The sequence below is a fragment of the Rattus norvegicus genome, chromosome 1, assembly GCF_036323735.1.
Source record: "Rattus norvegicus strain BN/NHsdMcwi chromosome 1, GRCr8, whole genome shotgun sequence".
NCBI classification, from domain to species: domain Eukaryota; kingdom Metazoa; phylum Chordata; class Mammalia; order Rodentia; family Muridae; genus Rattus; species Rattus norvegicus.
The window spans coordinates 86,428,209-86,447,768 of record NC_086019.1 but is presented as its reverse complement, the minus strand read 5'-3'; the positions used below and the strand labels follow the sequence as shown (position 1 = coordinate 86,447,768).

Genomic DNA, 19,560 nt, shown 5'->3' with positions numbered 1-19,560 from the left:
CCTCTGCCTCCCATTGGCTAGTGAGGTCCCGCGCGAGCGGGATGGAGCCCTAAGTACCCGCCCTGAAGATCCAGGCCATGCCTCTCAGAGCTGGCTTTCTCCTGGAGCCGGCGCGGTGTGGGGAGGGGCAGTGGGGATCTGCTCCTGGTGCGCGCAACGTTGTGCGCGCCCCCTACAGGCCCCTCCCTCCCTTTGGTGGCTTTGCAGACTGCAGCCGCCTCTGCGCAGGCGCACTAAACCCACCCCGCGCCCTCCTGTGCCAGTTCGCGGGTGTCCTCGCGCTGTGTGAATCTGGCGTCGCAGACGCTGGGGTAGCGGCATTTTCCTCAGGCGCGCACGCGCACTCGCACCCCCGGTGTCCGTGCGTGCCTGTCCTCCTGGGCTACTGTCCTCGAGGTGCGCTTGGCCCTGTGGGCCGTTATCCACCTTCCATCCCCCGCCCCAGCGCCTTTCGCCCCTCAGAAACGCACGCGCACTTGCGAGAGGGTCTCCAGCACGCGCACGGCCGCGGCGGCCGCAGGAAGGAGGCGACAACGCCGCCGCCGCCGCCATTGCGCGGGAGGGAGGGAGCGAGCGAGCGAGCGAGGCTGGTCCGCCCTCCCCCTGGTTCCCGCCCCTCCCCCCTTCCCCTCCCCGCCCCCCCGCCCCGAGGGAGAGCCGCGGCGCGGCGGGAGGAGGTGGAGGAGGCGGAGGAGGGAGCCCGCGAGGGAGGGTCCGCCCGGCCCCCCGCCGGAGCCGCCACCGCCGCCTCAGCCGCCTCAGGAACGAGTCGCTAGGGGAACATGGCGCCGGGCCCGCCGTCGCAGCGGCCGGGATCGCGGAGGCCGGGGCCGCGCTGAGGGCGCCCCCAAGGCTGGTAAGTGTCTCGTCGCTGGCAGAGGGGAATGTGGGGACGGGCGAGGCGCCGGGCGCCGCCCCGATGCGGGATCCAAGGGTGGGGGAAAAGGCGGGGACCGCAGGGCCCGGAGCCCGCGAACAATGGAGGAGCCGGAGGGGGAGGGGAGGGAGCGCCCCCCCAGCGCCCCGCGGTCCCCGCGTCCCGGCCGCTGCATGCCCGGGCCCGGCCCGCGCGGCCCGCCTTGCCCTTCCTATTCGCCACTGTCCCCGCAGCCCTGCAATCCCGGCGTCTGCCTCCTCACACGCCCCACCACGACCCGATGGGGGATCTCGGTGTCTCAGCCTCCACTTGAGATATCCGACTCCCAATTCTGAGCCGTCTCCTTTCCCACTTCCTACCCCCCCCCCCCGACCCCTAGTCATACCCTTCACTACCTTTTGGAGTCCGCTGTGCTCCTGGGACATCCTCCTCATTGACCCCTCTGTATCCCTTCTGACGCTCACTTTGGACATTCGTGGCCCTTCTACCTTACCTGTTTTCTGCTAGCATCACTTTTGGGGGGAAGTCCCCATCCTCCTCCTTTGGCCTATCTACTGTTATTATCCCTGCCTTAGAACATCTTGCATCCCCAGGAGCTGTCCCTTTAGGACCTGCGGTTCCACCTCCGTGGAGATCCATACTAGATGTCTGTTGATGTAGTCACTGCTCTGCTGCCCTCCTGGTCTCTGCTTTGGACATAATTCCTCCTCCCATTTGAGCCCAACTGCCCCAAATTTTTGCCCTGGCCGCAACACTGAACCTTCTGCACCTCCTTGGGAATGCCCCTAGGCTGCCTCTCCTACCGTTCTCAGATTTAGATGCTCCTTGCTCTCTTCCTTCTCTTCTCAGTGCTTGCTCCCGTTTTGCCATTCAGACCCTGTCCTCTTTTCCAGACCCTTCTGCCTGCCAACTCTGCCCCTGTGCAGGCGCTCTGATCTTGCATGCACTCCCCTGTGGTGCTTGGCTTTTTGCCTCCTCTTTTACCCCCTTTTCTGTCCCTTAGGGTGTCTAATTTTTGCCATTCCCTTTAGCAGATCTCTGCCCTAACGCCAACTCCACTCCGTTGTACTCTCTTTGCTCCTCTATTCTCGTTGAGTTTCTTCTTTCCCACTTTTATGTCAATGCCCCTCGGCTTCAGTCATTTGCTCCCTCTCCCCCCAAGCCCATCTCCAGGAAGTTCCTCTACACCAAGGAGTTGCTGCCTATGTCTTCCTTTCTCCTGGTGTGCCTCTGCACTTTAGATGTCTCTGACCCTGATGCCTATTTTGCCCTTTTCCTACAGGCTTTCCCCTTGTTTACTCTATTTGGTGCCCTTTCCTTATAGCCCCCTTTTGGAGCTGTCCATTTGTCTGCATATTTTTGAACTGTTTTAAACTTTACTGATGCTGTCTCTGTCAGAGTGACGGTCGTCAGCACTGATCTCCTTTCGTCCCACCTTTGGTCCCTCTTAATTCTAAGCCCTCCAACCCCCATTCAGCCTTTCACTGGACTTTTCTTCGTTCGATGACCTTGTCTTGCTCTGCCTCTCAGCCTCCTTTCAAGTCCTTTTCCTTAGTTCTAACCTGAAGGTATCATTCTTTTCTTATTATTCTTGTCTCCCCTTTCTTGGAGCCTACACGTTCTTGTATAGATGATCATTTTCTTTTGATATCCCAGTTCCTTTCTTCTTTTGCTTAACTCATATCCCACCTGCTTCTCAGGGTTCCCCATCCACTGCCAACCAGTTCTCCATTGAGGACATGCCCCTGTCTTAGGTCTGTCTTTTACCTGTTATGCATCTCTCAGCATTTGCCAGGGTAGGTTTAGCCGAGGTACTCTAGGCACAGATCCAGACTGCAGATTCTCTATGGAGTCCTGAGTGTTTTGAATTTTATCCTCAAAAATCCTCCTGAGATCTGAGAGAGAGAGAGAGAAGAGAGAGGGAGGGAGGGAGGGAGGGAGGGAGGGAGGGAGGGAGGGAGGGAGGGGTAGGGATTGATTGGTTGCAGCTCTCTGCAGTCTGGGAGTGTCTCCCCATTTCTCTGATTCGTATCAAGGTTAGTGGTGGTGGGTAGGATTTATCTATTGCTCCATTTGTGTTCTCTTTGCTCCCTCTCTGGGCCTCACAGCTTTGTGCCCTTGGGGAAGGGGATTGCAGCTGCTCCTGACTATTCTTCTCCCTTCCCTCCTTGCCTCTGAGCAGTTGTAGACCGGTGTATGCTCTACACTCTCCCACCTCCACACCGCACACCAGCACACTCCCACCCAACCCCCCAGAAGCATTTGGGAGTATGTTTTTCTCATAAACTGAAAAGTTATGTTCTTGTTTTACTCCAGGCCAGGGAAATGCCAGTTCTCAAGTTTTGCAGGTCCCAGGGGGTGCTGTGGCCACACTTGGTGTTTACAGACTAGTCTTCAGAAGCAGTAGTCTTGCCTTCTCCTCTGACCTTTGGTTAATGCTGTGACCTTGGGGTCAGATTAGACCCAGTAGGTTTCTTCCTTTTTCACTTATGCTCCTTGGAAGGCTCTAGCTTTCTGGTCTTCAAAATGGTGTGAGCGGGATTTGAAAAGCATTTCATGGTGGTTGTTGAAAGGAAGAGTGCCAAGTGTCACTCCGATTTCTGCCCACTGGTATAGCCAGCACTCCTGGCCACAGGAGCCCAGTGTGTCTGGGCAGATCCATGCTGCCTGTGCAGGGAACCAGTGGTGAGTTCTGACTTCCTCAGACTTATGAGGGACCTGGTTAGGTAAAGTTGGAGAGGGCTGCCAATTGCTGGCTGATAGAAGTGCATTTGGGATTGTTGTCTGTGAACTGTGCCTTTCCTGCCTTTTCTAATCCTGTGTTCCTCAAGCTCCTCAATGATTTTGTGGTGGGTATTCAGGAAATTGATTCAGAAGTAGAGGTAGCTTTTTACAGAAGAGCTATCTGACTATATTGTTCTTTAACTTGGGAGGGTGAGACCTTTGGTGTGTTGTAGGTTTATTTATTTCTTGAGTAAATCTAAATCAAAAGCCTGTTGTTGTTGTTGTTGTTGTTGTTGTTGTTGTTGTTGTCCTTGTTTTCTTCCCTGTGGCCTAGGGCAATTGCATATTAAGACAGCTCAGCTCTTCAGCTGTGAAGGCACATTTACTGGAAGGACTTTCTTAACTGAGCTATGATCAGACTGTTTATTTCAGCACCTGCTTAGAAATAGTTCTGTGTGAACACATTCAAAATAAAAAAATCTTCACTGTCATCTACAGAATTAGATCATTGACTCATCCAATGTTAGGGTATTTGTATACAAGAACATGGGGGTGGTGCATAATAGATCTGGGTGCTTTCCCTAGCTTTATAGAACTATAGGCTTTTTGGGTTTGGGTCTTGTCTCTTGTTCTTGTCAGTTATGTATTGTGTGGTTGGAAGCTGGGGTCTTGAACGTTGTTGCTAGGTTTGTTCTGCCGCTGAGCTGTAGGACTTTAAGCTTGAGAACAGTGGGGATTCTGATGCTTGTGTGCTTTCGTTTGTTTCTGATGGTGTTTCTCTGGCCTCAGGTCACAGCCTCCTGTATTCACTTTAGAGTTTGTGTACTCCGAGTCAATTCAAGCAGTTGTCTTATTTTTCATTCTTAATGTGGAGGTGACACCTACTTAAGAGTAGGAACAACTGTGTGCACAACACCACAACATGTGTTTCCAGAATCCTCCTAACACTGGCGGCCTAAAAAGTTCTGCATCAAAGCTGAGAATAGGAAGAGGATTGACAGAAAGAACAAAGAGCTGTTTTTTCTTCTACGCTGGGAACTAATGTTTCAGGACTGTCAGATTTCTCTGATGGTAGTGGAAGCTCCAATCCTGGAATTGACATTTGCTTTCGTGATGGAATTGGGTGCTACAGAAATGTGAGGTGGTAGCCTTGGCCTTATGGAACAGTTCTTTGCCAGTTGGGGCGGAGCGTGAAGCAAGATGGCAGCAGACAACTTTTTTCAATGCACTAGCATGTCTTCAAGGGCTCTTAGCCTGTCTAGAGTTTAGAACTGGCCCAGTGAGAGTCCTTTCTTAGTCCCTCCCCCTCTTTAAAACTAACCTTTCTTTATGCTCATGACTCTTTTTTTCTTGCTCATTGCTTTCTTTTTTTAATTGGCTTGATGATGCCTCAGGACAAATAACAAGTCAGAAACTCATTCTTCTTCATACTAGACAGATTGGTGTAGGTGTCTGGCCTGAATAGTGAGTGACTTTTGGAAAAGGACAGTTGGAAAGGGTGCAGGTTGCATAGTGGACAGTTGTAGCCTCATGGCTGTGTATGAGGTTGGTCTTCCCGAGACTCTACAGCAGATTAGCTCATTATAGCTGGAGGTGGGCAAGGTAACCTTGGTCTGATGTCTCTTGAAAGGTGTTGAACCTCTTGTAGGCCCTCCTTGTGATTTTGTAGCACTGTTGTCATTTGCCACCTGGCAATCTAAATAGTGTCTTTTGTTCATTTACTTTTATTTTTTTGAGACAGGATCTCACATAGCCCAGGCAAGCCTCTATCTGGATAGAGGTAGGTATCTGGATAGATCTGAGGGTAGCTTTCAAGTCATCTCTCTGCTTCTGTCTCCAAAATTCTGGGATTGCAGGTATGCACTACCACATCTGGTTTAATTTATCAAATCCATGTGACTTTTCATCAGTCATTTACTTAACTTACTTAAATTTTCTACCTTTCACAAACCCCAAAGATTATTTTGCCTGTAGATGGAAGGTGAGTAGCAGAAACGCTGCCTTGGGCCCTGGAGTTTTGTGCCGTTGTCTAGAGTATCAGTGCAGCCTTTGCAGGTGGGAAAGTAAAAGGCTTGCCTGGGGTCATGTGGTAGGTTTCTACAATAGTACAAGAGCACTGGACAGAAGAGTGGGGGCCTGCCTTCTGTCAAGGCCGTATTGTAATTAATTAGGATTGGGGACAGCTTGCTCCTCCACTGGGCTGGATATCACTGTCTGAAGTCCGAAGTCCAGCCCCGATGGTAGACTCCATTCAGTAGAACAAACTGTGTTGGAAGAGCTGGGGTTAGTGCTCAGTACCTGGGGCTGTGCTAGGATTCCCCTCTTGTCTTTGTCATGTACTAAAACAGAATTGAGATAGGGCCTTTCCTGGGCTTACCTTTGTGGATACTTTTTTTCAATGGAAAATAAATACTGCCATTTTCTAAGCCATTCATATGGAAATTAGTTTATAACATGGAGGTGGGGGGTTCTCCAGATTGTATTAGCTACATAACTCAGCTTACACCTCTTTTATAAAATGGTAGGGAATTTTTCAAGCTGAGTCATTGTTGACCTAGGCTCTCAAATAGCAATGGTCTGAATAGTACTTGAATTACTGGTATTAAGAAGTGCAAACAAATCATTCGTGTTCATCTTCCCAAAAGTTTATTTCTATTTAACTTTTTTTTTTTTCTTTTCTTTTTTCGGAGCTGGGGACCGAACCCAGGGCCTTGTGCTTGCGCAAACGCTCTACCACTGAGCTAAATCCCCAACCCCTCTATTTAACTTTTAAAACAATACTTTATCAGACTTTATCTATAAAGAATTCTTGAAAATAAATGGGCCCCTGTCAGTCTGATACTGAACACCTCTGAGCTTAGAGGAGAACTCGGTCCACTTGGCCATGAAACACCATCACAAGATTGTCATACTTTTGCTGGAACTAGCCAACCTGCCGAACTCCGCACCTTCCCTTAGGAGTGCAGTGCTGCTGTGCTGTGGCCTCTGCAGCAGCTGTGTCTTGTGCTTGTGCTCCTCCTCGGGCCTGCCCTCTTCCTGACCACTGTAGTGAAATTGAGCCATTGACAGAAAGCTTTGCACGCTGTAAAGAAATATCGAGGGCTGGAGAGATGGCTCAGCGGTTAAGAGCACTGACTGCTCTTCCAAAGGTCCTGAGTTCAATTCCCAGCAACCACATGGTGGCTCACAACCATCTGTAAAGAGATCCGATGCCCTCCTCTGGTGTATCTGAAGACAGCTATAGTGTACTTATATATAATAAATGAATAAATCTAAAAAAAAAAAAGAATAATTAAAAAAAAAAAGAAATATCGACAAAGCCAACCAGAGTGGCACACACCAGTAATCTTGGTGCCTGAGATGTGGAGGGAGTAGGAGATGATGTTTAGGGAAACCTCAACAGTTCAAGGCCAGCCTGGGCTACTACAAGAATCCTATCTCACCCCCCCCCCCAAAAAAAAAAGGAGGAAAAAAAAAAAACCAAACCAACTAGAAAAGGAAACTCCTATCCTGACCCTTTGACTTATCAACTATGTGATTTAGGAAAGTTGTTTTTCCTTCTTGCAGAATAAAGGAATTGTATCTGCTGGCTCCTACTCTGCCGTATTGTCAACATAGTGAGAAATTTGGACATTTCTATTCCAGATTCAAATCCAGATATCACAAAATTAGGTAAAATTAAGTTTGTCTTACAGAAAGAAGGTACAAATGTTTGGCCAAGTACTGACTGCTTAACTCCATAGTTTTTTAGGAGACAAAAAGATAAAGTACCTCTTGAGTGTGTCTTTTTGGTGCTGGGGAGGAACCCAGGAAAACATGCTATTGGGCATGTGCTCCATTGCTGACTTAGAGCCTCAGCCAAGATTTTCTCTTGAGAATATTTTTAGGCAACTGGAAATGTATAGAGAGACTATTGCCATCATTTGTTGACTTACAGCTAAAAAATAAAAAATATGAGGTGAGTGTGTAGGCTCACTGGTAGTCTTTTGTCTGGCATACGTCTGGTCCTGAGTTCCATTTCTAGCATAGCGGTTAGCTAATATAAAACATTAAAAAGTACATGGAAATGCAGGTGTTTGGATAGAAAACACTGCTCCTTAGTTTTGTTTCATTGCTGACTATAATTACTACATTTGTTCATTTATTTGTGTGTGTACACACGAGTATGCGTGCATGTACATACTGCACCTGTTCATGCCGTGGTACATATGGAAGTCGGGACACTTTATGAGTCAGTTATCTTCTACCATGTTGGACTTAGGGATTGAACTTAGTCAAACTCAGGTTGTCAGATTTGGCAGAAAGTTCCATCATCCACTGGGCCACCTTGCTAGCCCAGGTTACTATAATTATTTAGTAACTCTGAGTTGCAATTGGAAAACAGGGTTGGGGTTAGAATATGTTAGTCAGCTGAAGCTAATGTATAGCCTTCCCACATGCAGAAGATTGATTTAAGATTGATTTATTCTTGCAGAGGACCTGGGTTCTATTAGTAGCATCCACATGATAGCACACAGCCATCTGTAACTCAGTTCCAGGGATCCAATTCCCCCTTCTGGCCTCAGTGGGCACCAGACACACATGGTGCACAAACATACATGCAGGCAAAACTTCCAGACACAGAAAATGAAAATTTAGGAAAAAAATACATGTGCAATTGCATTGAACATTTTCCAATCTGCATTTAAGCAATAGGTCAAAATCATGTTATCTCTTGGAGCCTGTGTTGGGTGTGAGACAAAAGAAAATGATCTCTGTTAATGCCATGGGTAATTAAAGAGGACTCTTTGCTCAGTAACACACTGATTGCATATAAACGAAAGTCGGTACTGCATTAACACAAGATTATTGGGGTTTTGAATGCTGTGTCTTCAGCAGAATGGGTCAGAGCAAGAGGACCACCTGGAGTGGGAGTGGGACAGGGTCCTGACCCTGGAGAGTGACACCACTTCCTTTATTCTCAGAAATGCCTATTAAGGTAGCAGAGGGAGCAGTGGATTCTGCTCTTGATGATCACCTTCTCCATGACTTGAAATCCCAGTGTAGGGGTTGGGGATTTAGCTCAGTGGTAGAGCGCTTGCCTAGGAAGCGCAAGGCCCTGGGTTCGGTCCCCAGCCCCCCCCCCCCAAAAAAAAAGAAATCCCAGTGTGTCTTTTTTTAAAGTGACTTTTTTTTTTTTTTTTTTTTTGGTTCTTTTTTTTTCGGAGCTGGGGACCGAACCCAGGGCCTTGCGCTTCCTAGGCAAGCGCTCTACCACTGAGCTAAATCCCCAACCCCCCAGTGTGTCTTTTTAATATTGCTGGATTCTAAGAAATTCTGATTGATCAGTTGAATGCAGATAAAAAATCTTTTGAAAAATGAAAAAGGGAGGAGCCCCACCTGTTGGCCTGTGCCCAGTATTAAGCCACTAAGATTGGAAAATGGGTTGTAGTTTTTGGACTTGTGATGTGTTGATAAGAAATACTTACTCTCCTGTGCACAGGTCTTTGTAAGTTGTTGTTGCTGTTATTGTTACTCTTTTGGGTGGTGGGTTTGAGAGTACCTCTGTATATGTGCTCCACAGCCTGATGACTGTGGAGGACAGTGACATTTGGTTGGTTCTCCAGAACTAGAGGTATAGAGGGTATAGGCCTCGAATATGGGTACTGGGAACTAAACCCAGAGCCTCTACAAGAGTAGCAAATGCTCTTAACTACTAGCCTCAACAAATGGTATATAAATTGACACACACACACACACACACACACACACACACACACACTAGTGCTGGCTAACCTGAAACATACTTTGGTAGAATTTGGTAGCTTTCAGCACACAGTGACCCTTCTGTCTTGGCCTCTTAAATGCTGGGGTTAAAGGTGTGTGTCACTATGCCAGACACTCAGGCACAATTTTAAGAGTTATGCAGTCATGGATGTATATATAGTTACCTGTTTAATTAATTAACTAAGTAATGGTTTTTTGAGTCAGATTCTCTGTGTAGTCCTGGCTGTCCTAGAACTCACTCTATAGACCAGACTGGTATTCAACTCAGAGATCCCTCTGCCTCTGCCTCCCCAGTGCTAGGATTAAAGGTGTGCACTACCGCTGCCACCACCACCAAAATTAATTTTGAGGCAAGGATCTCAATATATAGTTTGGCTAGCCTCCTGGTCCAGATGCCTCCCACCAGCCCCTTGAATTTTGGAATTACTAGCCACTACACTGAGTTATTTGCACTATCAATCTAGGCTGAGAAACAGAGATACAAACTATGATCCTGTATGAACATATTGAGTATTGTGATGTTTATAAATTTAGAAGATGAAAATCTAAATGTTTCGACCTTACGGGGATTATTATGAAAAAATATGAAGTCATTTTAAAAGTATGTTTTTCAAGAATATTTGACATGGGAAAGTGCACATAAAATTAAGAGTGTGTTGGGGGCACGGTATAGAGCTATATACAGGGTGAATCTAGTTAAAACATACGTGGGAAAGAACTGAAAGAAGCCACGCAGAAGTGCTGTTTGAGCTAGCTTTGTTGTAGAATTTGCAGTAAGGAACCACTGTTTTTCCTGCGTTGTAAATTGTGTGTGTGTGTGTGTGTGTGTGTGTGTGTGTGTGTGTGTGTGTGTATTTTAAAGATTATGTGTATGAGTGTTTTACCTTCATATATGTCTGTACACCACATGCATGCCCAATGCCCAAGGAAAGGGTATTAAATCTGAAACTCGAGTTACAGATGGTTGTGAGCCAACATGTGGGTGCTGGGAACTGAACCTGTGTCATGAGCAAGGTCAGCAAATTCCCTTAAGGGAAGGCTTCACTTAACCCTGGAACTTGATGTGTCCATAAGGCTGGCCTCAAACTCAGACAGATCTGCCTGTCTGCTTCTGCATCAGGTCTGCTGGGATTAAAGCTCAGCCAGTATGTCTGTGTACCCATGCCTGCCTGGTCTAAAGATGATTATAAACTGCTATGTATGTGCTGGGAACTAAAACTGTATCTTCTAGAAGAACTGCCAGTGCTCTTAGCTACTAAATCATCTTTCCGGCCCCCCCCCCTTTTTTTTTCTTTTTTCTTTTTTTCGGAGCTAGGGACCGAACCCAGGGCCTTGCGCTTGCTAGGCAAGTGCTCTACCGCTGAGCTAAATCCCCAACCCCCCCTTTATTATATATATATTTTAACAATGGCAGTAGTTTTTTTGCGGGGGGGAGGTGCTGTGCAGTCATGCCACTGTGCATGTGTGGTGATTGATGAACAGCATTTTGGAGTACTTTTTCTTTTCTTGGAGAGTGGGACTTGAGACAGTGTTTCTCTGTGTAGTTTCGCTGTTCTGGAACTCATTTTATAGACCAGGCTGGCCTTGAACTTAGAGAACTGCTTGCATCTGCCTCCCATTGCTGTGTTTACATTGGTGTACCACCAAGCCCAGCTATTTTTTTTTTTTTATTCCTGATTTTAGAAAAAAAAAAAAAGTTAACAAGTCAGTGTACCGTATGTTTTTCTATATAAAATTGAAAGGAAAATTATGCTGAAAAACAAATTAAGGAGATCTTTTGGACTCTAGTCCCTCCAGGGCAGACACTGTTTCTCATAGAGTAATCAAATTAATTATTAACAATAGCCACTGCTTACTTTGTACCAGTGGCTGCTAAGTAAGTCCTCCTCTCTTCCTCACAATCACCCTCGCAAGTGGGGGTTATTTCCAGCTTCTAGGTGGGGAACTGAGACACATGAGTGAGGAACTGGCCTAAGGCTACCTGGTCAACCATCCTGTATGGAAAGCTTCTTTAGTCTGTCTTTCCCTTTCCAGAATGTTCTGCACAGTGATCTCTCCCAGAGATGAAGAGAGCTAGAGTCACTTTGGCTGCTGGCAGTTGGAGCATAGTTCTGCCCAGTAAATCCCCTGTATGTTCTTGATTCAAGGAGAGTCAGGTCAAAGTCAGGAATAGCCATGAGGTTAATTGTCTTTTTCATATTTTGGGGTGCTTTAATGGTAGTAAGTACAGTGAGGAGACAAGGAGATGCTCTAGGCTTTGAACTGGAGATCCTCCTGCCTTAGCCTCTGAAGTGTTGGGATTACAAGAATGTGTTACCCAACCTGTGTCTTCTCTTTTTTGTGGGCCAAAAATGTGTTTAAAGAGTTAAGTAATTTAAATAAATAACACAGAAAGCTCTAGGGGGTGGAAATGGATGGATCTTGAGTTCAGGTTCATCCTCAACAGGCTCGGGAGTTCAGGCCTGCCTGAGCTGGAGATCCTGTTTCCAAAAAAATGTTACATAGTTGTACTTAATATCTAATCTCTTTAATTCTATCTATTCAAATAATTTACATGGTTAGAAGCTGCTAAACAGGAGAAGAGAGCAGGCTGGTTCTTTGTAGCTCATGGGTAGGAGAACAAGTTTTATTTAATCTTTTACCTCATTCAGCCACTGTTTGGGTGATGAGAAGTTAAGGGTACCAGTTACACAAATTGAGTGTCCTTCTTGCTGAGTATGTGGGCCACTGAGGAACAAAGGCCCCTATTCCCTTACAGGTAACACAAGGAGCACACTGTTTCTATACCAGAAAGTACAGATTTTCGAGACCAGTGGCCTGATTCTTTCTTCCTGATCTTATCTTAAAGAATTAAGTGTGACTAAACATTTCAATGCAAGAATGCATTGACTGGGGCTAAGACAGATTTCATCTGAGGAAAAAAATTTTTTTAGGAAGCTGGTTGGGTTCATGTTTCTTTTGAATAAGGACTAACTTGGGCCAGTGTATAGGTGAGTGGTAGAGCACTTGCCTGTGCACAGGTCTGATTTCCATTCCCAGCACCACAGGGAAAAAAGAATGATTTGGAAATCATGTTTCCCACATTGGCTTTTATTGTAGCTATTTAACAGAACACCATATGCACAGCAATGCAGGTTTATTGGCCACTAGTTTTTGCTCATAAGGGCTAGTTCCAGAAGACCTGATTGATGGTCACTTGCAGTGTTGAGGGGGTGTGTGACCAGGAAACTGCAAAGTTTGGGGCTGGGAGTGGAGGTATATATATACCTTTAATCTGCACTCAGAAGGCTAAGGGTCTTGAGTTGAGGTTAGCCTGGACTATATATTTTCTACTGTAAATTAAAACAATAATAATAAAGGCTGGGTGGTGTTGTATAACTTTACTCATTATTGGCAGAGGCAGGCAGAGCACTAAGGAATGAGACCCTGTTTCTAAAAAATAAAGTAAATAATAAAAAACAAATACAAAAAGACTTTGGGCAGCTCTGCCAGTTAGTTTTGGTCCCAAGACAAGAACCTAGGGCCTCAAGATTCATACCTGCAGCTCACTGCATTATTTTTATTTCTAGAGCAGGCCTAATGAATAATCTTGAGTTTAGTGTTTGTTGACTAAAAATGGTGAGTGTTGGACATGATGATGTCCACCTCTAAATCTCAACATGTGGCAGGTAGAGGTAGGAGAATTAGAATTCAAGATCAGCCTTGTTTGCATGAGATCCTGTCTCAAAAAAAAGGTGTTGGATACGATCTGGAGAATTAACTCACTTAATAGAGTGTTCACCTAACACATACAAAACCTAGGTTCTAATGCATAAAAATCAGGCATTTGAGTTTGAGGCCAGCCTGGGCTACAAGAGACCCTGTCATTGTTGTTATGCCATCCCCTTTTCCTTTTAAGGTCTTGAGCTAAGACCTAGAGAGGATGCAGTCTTGAGTACTTTGGTTCTTTTATTAGAGTATTGGGCTTCCTCAAACTGTTCAGGAACATTTTCTCTGCTGTCTTCAGTTGCTTCTTACATGGGACTGGTTATTTTTATTGTGAGTTGTATATAAAACGGGCTCGGGGTTGGGAATTTAGCTCAGTGGTAGAGCGCTTGCCTAGAAAGTGCAAGGCCCTGGGTTTGGTCCTGAGCTCCGAAAAGAAAGAAAGGGGGAAAAAAAACCAAAAACAAACAAACAACAACAACAACAAAAAAAACCAGGCTCAATACTGACTGCCTACTTAATCTTTCACCCTCATGGACTCTGTAAAGATGGGAAACCCTTGAGCTTGTGGAGAGGAAAGGCACTGTAGGAATGTCCAGATAAGGATTAGGTTGCCCCAGGCTGGATTTGCTGCTGTAAGTGGAGCAGACCTGCTGCTGAGCTTGTTATCTCTTAGTCTTTGCAACAGCTGTCTCTGCCCCCAGGTGGCAGCGACTTTTGGGGTCTTATCAGCAAGTATCTTATATTTGGAGATGTTAACTCCAGGTCACAGGCCAAGTATCAGTTGTAACTGTGTGTCCAGACCTTCCAGCCTTAGGCTGGGCCTCAGCCACTTTCTCTCTCAGCAGGCTGTAGCCTGCACAAGGCCCTGTCCGTTCCCTCTCACCTAAAGCTGAATCCTCTTAGGCACGACAAACTTCTCGTGACTCAGCTACCTCCTGGGAAGAGCAGAGCAGAGCGGAGCAGATCATAATGCCCAAGTGACTATTAATAGGGTCTCAGTGCAAATTCAAGCTCTAATGGTGGGTTTGGGAAGCGTGGAAGAGTGAATGCCTGCCTAGGTCATGGTCCGTGTTCACCAAATGCCTTTGTTAATTGTATGATGCCTGGAGTTGCCTCTTAAGGACCAACTGAGAGGTTGGTGGTGGGAAAGTTTACCAAACACAAGTCCCTGTAATTTGTTCAGGAAGGGGCTGGGGGAGAAAGTAGGCTCAAGGGTCAGACTAGAAATAGTATTTCCGGGGTTGGGGATTTAACTCAGTGGTAGAGCGCTTGCCTAGGAAGCGCAAGGCCCTGGGTTTGGTCCCCAGCTCCGAAAAAAAAGAACCAAAAAAAAAAAAAAAAAGAGTATTTCCTAAGAAAGTTGAGGGACTTGCATGGACATATGGAGGTGTATGTTTTTTTGTTTGTTTGTTTTAAAAGATTTATTTACTTAAAGTATATGAGTACACTGTAGCTGTCTTCAGACACACCAGAGGAGGGCATCGGATCCCATTACAGATGGTTGCGAGCCACCATGTGGTTGCTGGGAATTGAACTCAGGACCTCAGGAAGAGCAGTCAGTGCTCTTAACCACTGAGCCATCTCTCCAGTCCCGGAGGTGTGTGTTTTTAAGTCTTGCTTTACATGACAGCAGCAAAAATATGCAGTGAAATACTTAGGATTCTTGACAGTGTCCCTCTATGTTACCTTAAAATATATTATTACTATCAATAACTAACAGGGTATTTATGAGGAGTGTAGGCAGTGGATGAAAAGTAATTGCATATAGAAGCAATCACTTAAGAGGAATTACTGTTTCCAGGAGTATTGGCTGGATGTCATATGTGAAATGTACTGTGCTTGCTTGCAGAAGTCCAAGGAATCTTGTATCCTGTGTCTTTTCCACTTTTAGTCTCACTGTAAGCCATTGGGGTCACAGGAAAACACTTTGATGGTTGTTTTCCCATGGTTTAAATTTCTCAGGGCTTGGGGCTGGAGAGATGGGAAAGTGGTAAAGAGTACTTGCTGCTTTTCCAGGGGCCCCAAATGGCCTTGCAAGTTCCAGAGGTTTTGTTGCTCTCTTGTGGCATCTATTGGCACTGCATGCACATGGTGTATATACAATAAAAATAAGTCTTAAAACACCAGAAGAACCCTCAAGGGCTTCTACGTGATCTGCAGAACCCTTAGCAGTTTGCCCTGCCCTGGTCTGTCCTGCCCTCCCTAACTTATACTTTCCCAGCTAGATCCCTGTTCTCATCTAAGGAGAGCCACCAGGGCTCAAGAGCAGTGTTCTTTCTCTGCTAGTGTCTGGTGAGCTGGCTCTTCTTTCTAAAGTGCCTTCTTAGTCCTGCTTGGTGAGTTCCCTGCTTGTCCTTTAGCAGCTCAGGGGTCCATGTTTTGAGATCTCTAATGTTTGGATTTTCTCAGCCCTGTTCATGAATTCTAGTGGTGGTTCAGCATATATTACTTGTTTCAATTCAGTGACATGTTCATGGGGTTCCATGTCAGTAGTCAAAAAGCACCCTGTGCTATTATTCCCTTGCCACTGTCCCCAGAGGAGTGTTTGTTTTTTACAGCTTCCTGCTATTCCATTAGACAAGTACATTACTAGTGCGCTCCCAGTTAGTGCTAGGGAGAAAACTTGAATGTGTCATTTGCTATCCACTAGAACTCTGAGGAATGTTCGCTCGCTCGCTCGCTCGCTTGCTTGCTTGCTTGCTTGCTTGCTTGCTTGCTTGCTTGCTTTGAAACAGGGTCTCACATAGTCTAGGATGGTTTTGAACTGGCTATATAGTGGATAACCTCTGATATTCCTTCCGCTACCTTAGAAGGAGAGTATAAGTGTGTATTGTACTAAGATCTACACTGCTGGAAACCAAATGCAGGGCTTCCTGCATGCTAGGCAAACACTGCACTCCCAGTTCCTTTTATAGTCTATGGATAGTCTTACCCTACAGTGCAGGTTGGCTTGAAACTCAAAGTAATCCTTGTCTGTCCTCCCAAGTGCTAAAGTTGTGAGCCACCATACCTGGCTCTCCTTTGTTTGATAACCACACACCGTCTTCTCTCTTTTTAGGGTCTCTGTGTAGTCTTGGCTGTCCTGGAACTCACTATTTAGATCAGGTAGCCCTCAAACTCAAAGAGATCTACCTGCCTCAGTTTCTGCCTCCCAAGTGCTGAGACTAAAGGCATATATACTTCGTCTGGCCTGACTTTCCCTTCTGGAGGTAGGTTTCTTTGTTCTTGTTGTTAGTGTTATTTTATTTAGTAAAGTGCCTGGCATGTGAGTGCTTAATTGGGACTGGTTCCTTTTGTTGTTGTTTCCTTGTCAGTATTGGGGATTGAACCTAGCATATCATGTGTGCTAGGGTGTCTCTTGAGGCCTGAATGAAGGATAAAGTATTTTGGCTGAGGAAACTGGCACCAGAAACTAACTACCTGGGTACCCAAGGCCTGCAGTAAACCTCCAGCTTGCAGCACATCTGCAGGTGCACTCTTGACTACCGGCTTAGAGCCCACAGGACATGTTGGAAGGGGTCTGTTAGACAGAAGGAGACTTCACAAAATCCCCTCCTAATACAGCAGTCTGCACAACATCCCTCTTCCCTGGGAGCTCACCCTTAGGGAAAGAAACCCTTTGAGGTTTCATCCAAAGAAACTAGATCCTCCAAGCTACATAGATGACTATAATAATAACAGACAGCTCTATGCCCTCTCTGTCTGCCAGGCACAGTGCATGCAACACATATCCTTGTGAACTTGATACTGTGTTTGCTCCCATTTCTCAGATGAGGAAGCTGAGGCAATGTGAATAGGTGGCATAGCTGAAGGGTTCAGGGGCAGGTAAAGACTTGTTTTATTATTATGAGGTGACAATTTGATCTGCACTAAAGGTGCTCAGGTGGTAAGAGTATGGCCTTTTGGTGTGTTACCTTGATTTGTAGCAGAGCTACTTGTTAAAGATCTCCAGAATAACCAGCTAATTTCAGTTCTCTCTTCCCTCCTATTTTGTTGTGGGGGCCTAATTGGACTTTTTAATGTAATTTCATTTGTGTGGGGGTGTATACGTGTGTTTAACCAGCATTTTATATAACCCAGGCTGGCCTCAAACTCACTCTGTAGCTGAGACTACACTTGAATTCCCAATCTTTTGCCTTTGCCTATTAAGTGTTGGACTTACAGGTATAGCTAGCTATGCCTGGCTGTTAGGCTTTGGTTTTGGTTTGTTTTTCACATTTAATCTCAGCATACCTCAGCCAAGTTAGAGTCTGTTGCTTATTCATTTCTCTAATACCTCCTTGAAATGTTTGTTTGTTGGGTTTTCGAAAGCTATGGTATTTGTGATGCTACAATGCCAGTGGCTTGTGTTATCAGCATACTCTGGAATGTATATTCTTATGCCTGTCTCCTTATTCCCCTACCTCCACCTGCATTTTCAAGTTTGAATTAGCACCTGGACTTGTTTTATGTACAAAGGGATTGAGCCCAAGACCTTACGTAAGCTAGGCAATTGCTGTGCCATTAGACTATAGACTCATCCCATTGATTGGTTTGATTGATTTTTGTTTTGAAATAGGGTTTCTATGAGTTGTTTGGTATGGCCTTGAATTTATTCTGTAGCTTAAGCAGGCCTTCAACTTCTCATCCTCCTGCCTCAGCTTTCTAAGTAGTTGGTATCACAGGCCCATGCTTGACAGTTAGGGCTTTTTGTAACATAAGCCATGCAATAGTGTCCTCTGCATTGTCACCTGTCAGTTTCTGCAATGTCACTAGTAGGACAAAGAAGCCAAGATTTTAATTTTATTTAATTTTGACTAACGACTATTAAAATGACCAAAGAACTAGAGAATGTGGTGGAGTCTGGATGATATATGCATAAAAGACAGCCCTCGCCTTCTTTTTTTTCTTCTTCCTACTTCCCTCTCTTCTTTCCCTCCCTCTCTTCCCCAGTTGCAGCTCTGGAGAAGGGCTGCCTTCTTTTTTTTTTTTTTTTCTTTTTTCTTTTTTTTTTCCCCGAGCTGAGGACAGAACCCAGGGCCTTGTGCTTGCTAGGCTGGCGCTCTACCACTGAGCTAAGTCCCCAACCCAAGGGCTGCCTTCTTTTTTTTTGTTTTTTCTTTTTTTCGGGGCTGGGGATTGAACCCAGGACCTTGCGCTTCCTAGGCAAGCGCTCTACCACTGAGCCAAATCCCCAACCCCAAGGGCTGCCTTCTTATGCCTTTGGTTTTGAGATAAAATCTCTTTGGGTAGTTCTTACTGAACTCTGAATCATTCTGCCTCAACTGAGTGCTGGAACTACAGATGTTTGTTCCCATGCCCTGCCTTAACAGCTCTTTTAAAAAATCTGTGGACCTATTTGACCATTTCACCAGCATTGCAATGATTTCTGCTGCACAGTGGGGTTTTTATTTTCTTACAGTGATGAGTATGGAACCCAGGGACTCCCACATGTTGTTAGGCACTCAACCTGAGCCACACCACAGGGTTTTATCCTTGGTCCTAGGAAGTGGATTTTGCTTAAGGCTGTCGGTTTGGGAGTTTTGGGAGATGAAGGCAGAGTGAGTTTGTACAGCCGAGGTATGACTAATGCTGGTAAAGTAGAGATGATTATTACCATGCGGTAGATTGCTGCCTTAACAATCAGAGGCCTGAAAACCGGGGAATAAGATGAGTCATTCTTCCTGGCCTCCCAGTGTCCCAGGTGGATTGGTAGCATTTTGTTCTGAGGGCTAATTGAGGGGGTCCCCTCAGACTTTTATTGGAGCCTTATGAAGGATAAAAAAGGACTTAGCACCTGATCTGAAGAAGCAGAAACTGGTCTTTTTTCTTCTATAGGAGAAGCAACATGTTAGGTCAAGTTTGTTTTGTAGGAGTGTGTGTGTGCGTGTGTGCACTCCAGCACATATGTAGACCTCTTTGTAAATATGAATTCTTGTTCTGTTACATTTCTGAGAATCCCTAGTTCTTATTTCAAGTCATCTGTTTTTGTTACTTGTGTTCTGTAGTCAAATGAATTTACCTTTCCTGTAGCCTGTGGGGTGATGAGGAAGCCTAGATACTGTGACAGTAAAGAATCAAACAGCAGTGTTCAGAAGTAAAGGGGAACATTTTAGGGAGTCTTTGAATTAAATGGAATGGGGTGTAGGGTCTTCTTGGACCCTGGAAGAGAAAATGGAATTAATTAATGGGTGGTTGGTGAAATAGGAAAGAAATCTTTCTTTTTTTGTGGTGCTGAGGATAGAGCCCAGGGCCTTGGCCAACAGTGGCAGGTGCTCTCCTGCTAAGCCCCACTTCCACAGCCTATAGTTTAACTTCTGCCCTAAAGTTAATTTTTTACTTTTTTGAGAGAAGGTCTCATTCTGTAGCCCAGGTTGGCCTGGAATGTAAGGTGTCCTACCTCTGTCCTGTCTTCCAAGTAAGTACTTAGACTACAGATGTGTGTCTCTGTGGCTGGCTTGCTTTTTTTTTTTTTTTTTTTTTTTTTTGACCATAATACTGTGTGT

The 19,560-nt window shown here is 45.5% G+C and overlaps 1 protein-coding gene across 5 annotated transcripts in view; it reads left to right on the top strand.

Moving 5' to 3' along the window:
• The first annotated feature begins 354 nt into the window (after positions 1-354).
• The window catches only part of Arhgap35 (Rho GTPase activating protein 35), a 116,849-nt gene continuing 97,643 nt past the window's right edge, over positions 355-19,560 (top strand). For 2 of the 5 annotated variants that reach the window (XM_039110038.2, XM_063288062.1), the window contains exons 1-2: positions 719-856; positions 16,134-16,284. The gene's annotated coding sequence lies outside the window, so the exon portion shown is untranslated. Of the gene's footprint in view, positions 857-7,168; positions 7,274-16,133; positions 16,285-19,560 lie in introns of all 5 variants that reach the window. The other 3 variants (XM_063288066.1, NM_001271132.1, XM_008758919.3) reach the window with 3 other exon arrangements.